Here is a 9,441-nt window from a genome sequence, read left to right as displayed (position 1 = left end):
GGAATATCGCCTTCATCAAAATCTATAGAGAGAATTTACCTCTATTACCTATGTCGGGTTATCAAGACCATGTATTTCTTTGATAGGCGGTAAATTGATAACATCTTCAGCTTTAATACATTTTTATTTCATAGATTTCTTTGCCTCTTGCATATCTTCAGGACTGAGAAATAGAGTAACCCTTTTCTTCGGAGTTGGATTAGGAGTTGGTTCAGGAAGTGTCCAATCATTATGATTAATCAATATATTATTCAATAGCAATTCAGCTTGCTCAACAGTTCGTTCCTTAAAAACACAACCAATACAACTATCCAGGTGGTTTCTGGAAGCATCGGTTAGTCCATTAGAAAACATATAAAGTATTACATTTTTCTTGAGAGGATGATCAGGCAAAACAATAAGTAATTGGAGAAACCTCCCCCAAGCTTTCGGGAGACTCTCTTCTTCAATTTGCACAAATTTAAATATTTCCTTCAAAGCAGCTTGTTTCTTATGAGCAGGGAAATATTTTTCTGGGAAGTAGTAAATCATATCCTGGGGACTGCGCGCACAACTAGAAGCAAGATAATTAAACCATAACTTAGAATCACCCTTTAACGAGAAAGGAAACAACTTAAGAATATAGTGATAGCAGATTTTTTCCTCATGAGAAAATAGGGTGGCTATATCATTCAATTTAGTAAGATGTGCCACAACAGTTTAGATTCATAACCATAGAAAGTATCAGATTCAACCAAAGTAATTAATTCAGGATCGACAGAGAACTCATAAACCTTATTAGTAACAAAGATAGGTGAAGTAGCAAACTTAGGATCATATTGCATTCTAGCATTCAAAGACTTTTCTCTCAACTTAGGTAACAGTTTTTTAAGATCGTCTCTCTCATTACAAGTAAAAAAAATCTCTAGCAGCTTCTTCATCCATAATATAACACTCAGGTACAATAGGCAATTCATATCTAGGGGAGAATCATAATTTTTAGTTCGACCCAAATTTATCAATTCGACACAAGGGGAGCCAAAGAATATTCTCAAGTATTAGCAGCTGAGTTGTCAATTCAACCACACCTGAAAGGATTAATATCTGCAGCAAAGTATTTAGTAGCAAAGTAATATGGAAGTAACGATAACAGTGGCAAAAGTAACATTAGTAGTTTTCTGGCAATTGTAACAGTGGCAACGGAAAAGTAACGAAGCAAAGATCAATATGTGAAAAGGTCGTAGGAAATGGATCAATGATGGATAATTATATCGGATGGCATTCATCATGAAACAGTTATAACCTAGGGTGACACAGAACTAGCTCCAATTCATCAATATAATGTAGGCATGTATTCCGAATATAGTCATACGTGCTTATGGAAAAGAACTTGCATGCCATCTTTTGTCCTACCCTCCCGTGGCAGCGGGGTCCTAATGGAAACTAAGGGATATTAAGGCCTCTTTTTAATAAAGAACCGAACCAAAGCATTAGCACTTAGTGAATACATGGACTCCTCAAACTACGGTGATCACCGAGAAGTGTCCCGACTATTGTCACTTCGGGGTTGCGGGATCATAACACTAGTAGGTGACTATAACATGCAAAATAGAATCAAGAACACAAATATATTTATGAAAACATAATAGGTGCAGATCTGAAATCATGGCACTCGGGCCCTAGTGACAAGCATTAAGCATAACAAAGTCATAGCAACATCAATCTAAGAACATAGTGGATAGTAGGGATCAAAACCTAACAAAACTAACTTGATTACATGGCAAATCTCATCCAACCCATCACCGTCCAGCAAGCCTACGATGGGATTACTCACACATGGCGGTGAGCATTATGAAATTGGTGATGGAGGATGGTTCATGACGACGATGGCGACGATTTCCCCTCTCCGGAGTCCAAAACGGACTCCACATCTGCCCTCCCGAGGAAGCACAGGAGGTGGCGGCGGCTCTGTATCGTAAAACGCGATGAATCCTTCTATCTTTTTTCTCCCCGAACGTGAATATATGAAGTTGGAGTTGAGGTCGGTGGAGCTTCCTTGGACCCGCAAGACAGGGGGCACGCCCAAGAGGAAGGGCGTGCCCCCACCCTTGTGGACAGGGTGTCGGTCCACTCTAGTTGATTCTTTCGCCAATATTGTTTATTTATTTCGAAAATAATCTCCGTGAAGTTTCAGGTCATTCCGAGAACTTTTATTTCTGCACAGAAATATGATGACCCACAAGTGTAGGGGATCTATCGTAGTCCTTTCGATAAGTAAGAGTGTCGAACCCAAGGAGGAGCAGATGGAAATGATAAGCAGTTTTCACTAAGGTATTCTCTGCAAGCACTGAAATTATCGGTAACAGATAGTTTTGTGATAAGGTAATTTGTAATGGGTTACAAGTAACGAAAGTAAATAAGGTGCAACAAGATGGCCCAATCCTTTTTGTAGCAAAGGACAAGCCTGGACAAACTCTTGTATAGAGAAAAGCACTCCCGAGGACACATGGGTATTATCGTCAAGCTAGTTTTCATCACGCTCATATGATTCGCGTTCGGTACTTTGATAATTTGATATGTGGGTGGACCGGTACTTGGGTGTTGTCCGTACTTGGACAAGCATCCCACTTATGATTAACTCCTATTGCAAGCATCCGCAACTACAAAAGAAGTATTAAGGTAAACCTAACCATAGCATGAAACATATGGATCCAAATCAGCCACTTACGAAGCAACGCATAAACTAGGGTTTAAGCTTCTGTCACTCTAGCAACCATCATCTACTTATTACTTCCCAATGCCTTCCTCTAGGCCCAAACAATGATGAAGTGTCATGTAGTCGACGTTCACATAACACCACTAGAGGAAACACACCATACATCTCATCAAAATATCGAATTCACATGATTACTAATAGCAAGACTTCTCCCATGTCCTCAGGAACAAACGTAACTACTCACAAATCATATTCATGTTCATAATCAGAGGGGTATTAATATGCATAATGGATCTGAACATATGATCTTCCACCGAATAAACCAACTAGCATCAACTACAAGGAGTAATCAACACTACTAGCAACCCACAGGTACCAATCTGAGGCTTTGGGACAAAAATTGGATACAAGAGATGAACTAGGGTTTGAGAGGAGATGGTGCTGGTGAAGATGTTGATGGAGATTGACCCCCTCCTGATGAGAGGATCGTTGGTGATGACGATGGCGATGATTTCCCCCTCCCGGAGGGAAGTTTCCCCGGCAGAACAGCTCTACCAGAGCCCTAGATTGGTTCCGCCAAGGTTCCACCTCGTGGCGGCGGAGTTTCTTCCCGAAAGCTTGCTTATGATTTTTTCCAGGGTAAAAGACCTCATATAGCAGAAGATGGGCACCGGAGGCCTGCCAGGGGGCCCACGAGGCAGGGGGCGCGCCTAGGGGGGTAGAGCGCCCCTCCCACCCTCGTGGCCAGGGTGTGGCCCCCCTCTGGTATTTTCTCCGCTCAGTATTTTTTATTAATTCCAAAAATGACTTCCGTGAATTTTCAGGACTTTTGGAGTTGTGCAGAATAGGTCTCTAATATTTGCTCCTTTTCCAGCCCAGAATTCCAGCTGCCGACATTCTCCCTCTTCATGTAAACCTTGCAAAATAAGAGAGAATAGGCATACGTATTGTGACATAATGTGTAATAACAGCCCATAATGCAATAAATATCGATATAAAAGCATGATGCAAAATGGACGTATCAAAATAACACCATGGCAATTCTGTTGAAAACAGCGTCATTTCGGGTTAGTTCTATTCAAATCATGCAAATTAGAGTCCAAAATAAGGGCAAAAGAGTTTGGAAAAGTAGATACGATGGAGACGTATCAGGGCGCACCACATGTCGCGAGCTCGGAGCACCCAGAGAGCCCGCTGGGACCCCCCACCCCCCAAGGGGTAACCGGCAGCTAGTTGCTCTGTCAAAACCGCGCAAGACAAAACCTAAAATAAGTCTATATATATGTGCACCTGTGAGCGTCCAGTTTAGTAAAATTTGCAACAAAATACCCACTGAAGTTGCTACAAAAACGATGTATGATGACTATAATGGAAAAAAGAAAGTTAGATTACATAATAAACACACACCTATTCAATGTCATGTTGTTTGGGACAAATATTTCGCCCCAGAAGACCGGAGGTTTAGCCTTCAGAATGCTTCATGCTTAAACCTGCCTCAAGTAGTTTTTTTTGGAAGATTTTACCTCAGCCTCTTGTTTTCTCGCTTCTTTTCCTCGAAGCTTTTCATCCCCTCTACAACCCCGCATTTCAATTGCTATTGTTTTTTGAGCTAGTTCAGCGCCTTGTTTGCTTAGGTTTTCACAAATATGCAATGTACAGACATTCGTGTTTGATGACTCGATGGCATGAACTTAACCACTAAATCCACATACTCGACTGTCCTTGAACTTTTCCAGGATGTTACATTTAGAACATAACTTGGAGAAATTACTCAATTATTGCTGGTGCATGTTCTGTTGGTTGCATGACCATGGTAGGCTCCTCAACTAACCATCATCTTTTTAGCATGATGATAATTTGTACCTATGATGGACACTCCAATATAATAAAGTCTCCACGAGTACTCTCAGGTAGTGGCGTAGCCAGGCCCCTGGCAAGAGGGGCCATGGAGTGAGGTGTGTAGCTGACATCCTTTGCTGACTGTAGCTGGGTAGCCATTGCAGCTACTGTATTGTTGGTTGTTAGACTGGGCGTGGCTCAGCCCTGCCTGTGCCTTTGCCCTCAGGAGTTAAGTGACAAAAACTACATAAACTGACCGTAGTGGAAAAAGAAAATTAGAATACTTAAGAGACTTGCACTAGTGTTCAGTGTGCTCGTCTGGGGACAATGTTTGGCCCTATAAGGATAAAAAAACCTACACTTATGGAAACACTACTATGGAATGCTTTTACGGGGGGATGTGTCCTTCCGTCACCATAAATTCTGCTCCCTTTAACTATAACTGACCCCACTTCCTCATTTTAACTGGGCCATGTCAGCCTGCAGTGTCTTTTTCGTAAGATATGGCACGTAGATGTAGCAAAGCTCTACAAGGATAGTGGCTTAACCTTGAAAATGACTCACACTTAAATCCACTTTAGATAGGTGCAGTTTGAAGATTCTATCTCAGCCTCTCGTTTTCCCGCTTTTTTTGCCACTTCACTGAGCCTAGTTTGTTCTTTCTTGCAACCTTTTCTTTCATTGCAAGGTCGTCTTTCAAATGCCGCATTTTCTGAGCTAGTTTTGTTGCGCCTTTTATTTTCTTTAATTCCCTAAATATGCCATGTTTGGACGATCGTGATCCATGACTTGATGGTAAGACCTTAACTACCAAATAATAATACTTGGCAGCCTTTAAACTTTTGTCGGACATTCTTTTTGCAACTCAATTACTCCACAAATCATTGTCGCATGTTCATCAGGCTTGTTGGCTGTGGAAGGCTCTTTAGTAACCAACGTCATTTCAAAAGGCCCCTCTCTTTCTAGGATACTTACCCTTTCTACAACTTACCGGAAACAACCAAGCATGTAATAGGATCCATGATCTCCAGAACGGTATGCGTCCTTGAAAGGTCCGGTCGGCAGTTCTCATCCCCGCCCTTTGGCATTTATGGAAGCGTCGTAATGCCAAGAATTTTAGAAATGAGATTGAAGCTAGCTATTTCCCTTGTCTTTCGCCGCTGCGCAAATGGCGTGATTCTTTGGTTCAAATGATGCTCTGATTCCTCATGCACGTGCCTCCTTCAAACTTGAGGGATTATGTTTGGCCATCCCACTGTTGATGTATGGTTTGCCCGCCTTATGTAACTCTTTTAAATGAAATCGGTCCAGGCAAGCTTTTTCCGGTGTAGTTCCCTAGAAAAAACTTGTAAACCTAGCTTGGCCAGAATTGCTTTTGTCTTCCCTTCAACGCGAGCAATTCCGACCACAACTCGTGCCTCTCTACTATTATTAGTACCACCCGCCAACTTACCTGGGTGAGTGAAGATTTAATAGATTATCTTTCTTTTTTCTTTAGAAGAGACTTTAAAAAGCAGCTTATATCTGATATTTATCAAGGAAAACAATAGCCAGTATAATGAAAAGACAACTGGACGCAGACCGACTACTACGATATGTAAAATCGTATTTTATTTTTTGCAAAATTCATTTATTTCCTTTGCGGGAAATAGATTCTCGTTTGAATTGGAGTTAATACAATCCTCTCATTCTTTTTTGGGTTTTCATCGTTTATGCCATCAGTTGTGTCTCACTACTCAGTTTTGCCATTAGAAATTACAACTGCTCAAAAATGTCATCATTCCGTGAGATGTTTTCTCAAAAATGCCATTAGATATCTCAAAAATGCCATCGTTTCATTAGATGTTTGCTCCGAAATGCCATTAGACATCTTTATGGTCAGGTCAAACAGTTGACCATGTTATATGACAAAAATACCCGTATACCCACATGTCAGCTCTCTCTATCTCACAATGATAAGTGTGGAACCCACTTGTTAGGAGTAGGCAAGCGAATAATTTTAGAGAAAATAAGAACGCTGTTGGGATCAAGTGGGGCCCACACTTTATTACAGTGAGATAGAGGGAGAGCTGACATGTTGGTCTATAGGTATTTTGGTCATTATGATATAGCAAACGAGATTTGAGCTGACAATCATGTTGTTGAGTGGCATTTTTGAGCATGCGCGTAACGAGGCGATGACATTTTTGAGCAGTTGAAAATTCCTAGTGGCAAAATTGAGTAGCGTTTTTTGCGCGAGATTACGATCCTCGCATTTGACTAATAGATAACCACTTTTTTTTAGTTGCCGAAAGGGATAATCGGGATCGGCCGGTGTGTTATAACAAGCAAAGAAAGCATCTTTCTCTCGGCTATAATCTACAAATTTCTAAATCCCCAAGAATAAATCGCTACAGTGTCGGTCACTAGACGTCCATAGGCCGTACAATGGCGTTGCCCACGTCCCCGTCGGCCATATTAAGTCACTGGCGCACTTGTACATCTCGCCTCCCGGCCCCAGCTAGAAAACGACGAGCAAATGCATGTATATGCACCCTCATACGGTGTACGTACGCAGGGACCCATCGGCTATTCGGCTCGAGGTACGTACGCTTGTACGTAAATACCAGACGTCAAGTGTGAAATAACCATCACCTTTTTAGTATGCTGATAATTTGCACATATGTAGACCCCCAAACGGATCCGTAAAAAGTATATTCACGGAATATGCTTTTTTACGGGTCGGCATCTGCAGGTTTTGCTCGAGCACCACCGCGACGACCCGCAAACAGAAAAACTGCAAATCTCGCATTTGACATAGAGTTTGACAAACAAGTTCAAATTGAAACGACATAAACAGTTTGCGCGCAAATAAAAGCGAAGTTCATTACGCAAAAGAGGGCATGCAAAGGTTTGCGCCCATGTCCGGCATCATTTTGGGGGTCGATCTTCACTCCGCGCCATGGAGTCCATCTTGAAGTTCATCGGCGCCACCGAATCCACTTCCGTCGCTTGTTCCAACTCCCGCACCGAAATCATCCACATTGCCACCATATGGAGCAGAGAAAACATCACCGGAACTGGAACACGGACCGGCCGAGGCGACCATTCTCCTCTTCAAGATCTCTCTCCTTGCCATATCATGCCATGTTTTGGTGACGTCGTCCATGTCATTGCGTTTCATTGACATGATCTTGTTCTCTTCGGCGAGCAACAATGACATCGATTTGTTTTCAGAGGCGCGTGCTTTTCTCTCCTCAATGGCAGCTTTGCGGAGCCCCTATTCCTTGAGCATTTGCCATTTTTCTTGCTTCTCTTTTGCCTTCTTATCGGCTAACTCTTTCTTGATCTCCAACGACTTCAACAACATCAACTCGTTTGTTTGCACCATGGCATCAATCTTCTCCCTCAAGCTCAATGCTTCTTGCTCTCTCTTCATCTTCTCTTTAGTCTTCTTGTCGCCATCGGGCTTGTGCAAATTTTTCGGGCCATCATCATCCTCATCTTCATCCATGTTTGTAAATGAGCCTCTCTTTGGTGGGGATTCTTTGTCGATCAACTTCCACTTCTCGCACTTTTGGAGCAACTCCCAACAATGCTCTAATTTGAAGAATCTGCCTTCCGAAGCTTCCATGTCCTTGTATCTATGTTGAGCAATCTTGTCCTACAAAATGTGAACAAAGTGATGCAATCATTTCCCATGATACATTATGATGATGCACAACTTGAACAAAGGCAAAACAAAGTCACATAGTCGGACTCCACGGTGCCACTTGGAGGTGCATTGCGTACTTGCTCCAAGAAAGCTGCCCAACGGCTGCATATAGGCTTGATATTCTCCCAACGCCCTTGAAGCGACCGAAATGTGAGTGGAGTCCTATTGGGATACTTTTTCATAATGCGGAAGTATTGATCTTCGATCCTTTGCCAATATCTCTTGGCGGTTTGAGAAGTACCCGTGCATGCATCAAGAGACACCGCACTCCATGCTTGGATCAAAACTTGATCTTCCAAGATTGTGTAGTTCTTTGATCTCTGGCTTTTCCTAGTTTTTGCTTGCGATTGCTCAAACGCTTCTGCTTCGATCTCCTCCAATTCGTCCGCACAACCATGATCATCCATGCCGCCCTCCATTTCATTGTAGTCGAATGGTTCGAAAGGGGCTTGATCAATGTCAACCGCGTTCGTGTCCAACAAGTTCACGAACTCGGTTGTTGCATTGTTCGAACCAACGCTATAGCGAACGACAAAAAGTCACGAGCTATCGAGACTAATGGCGAAAAATGAAAGGGAATCGCCAAGACCGAAGAGGCATACCTTCCGGCCATTTTGTCGAACACCTCGCTCGCGGGGGGAGCGGCACCGTTGAACGGCATCGCCGGAGCACCTGCTTGCGGGGGGATGGAGTGAGAGGTTGAAGACGGTGGCTTCCTTTAAGCCGGAACCTTCCACCGCTTTACGCCCGCGGCCTTGCCGGCCTTCTCCGCCGCCGGCCGGGATCGCACTGCGGCGTTGGCGCCCGGAGTGCGGGCCATCGCGGCGGGGGCTGCCGGATTCCCGCCCTGCACGACCACGTTGCCCTGCCGCTTGCGGGAAGGCGCGGCGTGTGCTTGGGCGACGGCGGCGGGGGCAACATGGCCAGCGATGAGATCCGCCCGAGGGGAAGGAGCATGCTCGACCTCGACGGTGACGGGGGACAGCATGGGGTCGTCCATGGCGGCGGGGAACGGCCGGGGAGGAGGAACCGGAGCTTGCGGAGGGGAGGCAATGGTGGCGGAGGGTGCGGGAGCGGGAAAGGGTGCGCGGAAATGTCCCTCCCGCCAAATCTCGCGCCGGATAGGGGTTCAGCTCGGGTCGGCCTCCCAGCCCGTGAAGATAGAGGTTGGGGAGAAGATTTGCCGCGCCCCGCAAAAAAATTTACGGGCAGG

The sequence above is a fragment of the Triticum aestivum genome, chromosome 2D (genome assembly GCF_018294505.1).
Source record: "Triticum aestivum cultivar Chinese Spring chromosome 2D, IWGSC CS RefSeq v2.1, whole genome shotgun sequence".
Lineage (NCBI taxonomy): Eukaryota > Viridiplantae > Streptophyta > Magnoliopsida > Poales > Poaceae > Triticum > Triticum aestivum.
Note: the sequence above shows the minus strand (reverse complement) of the source record.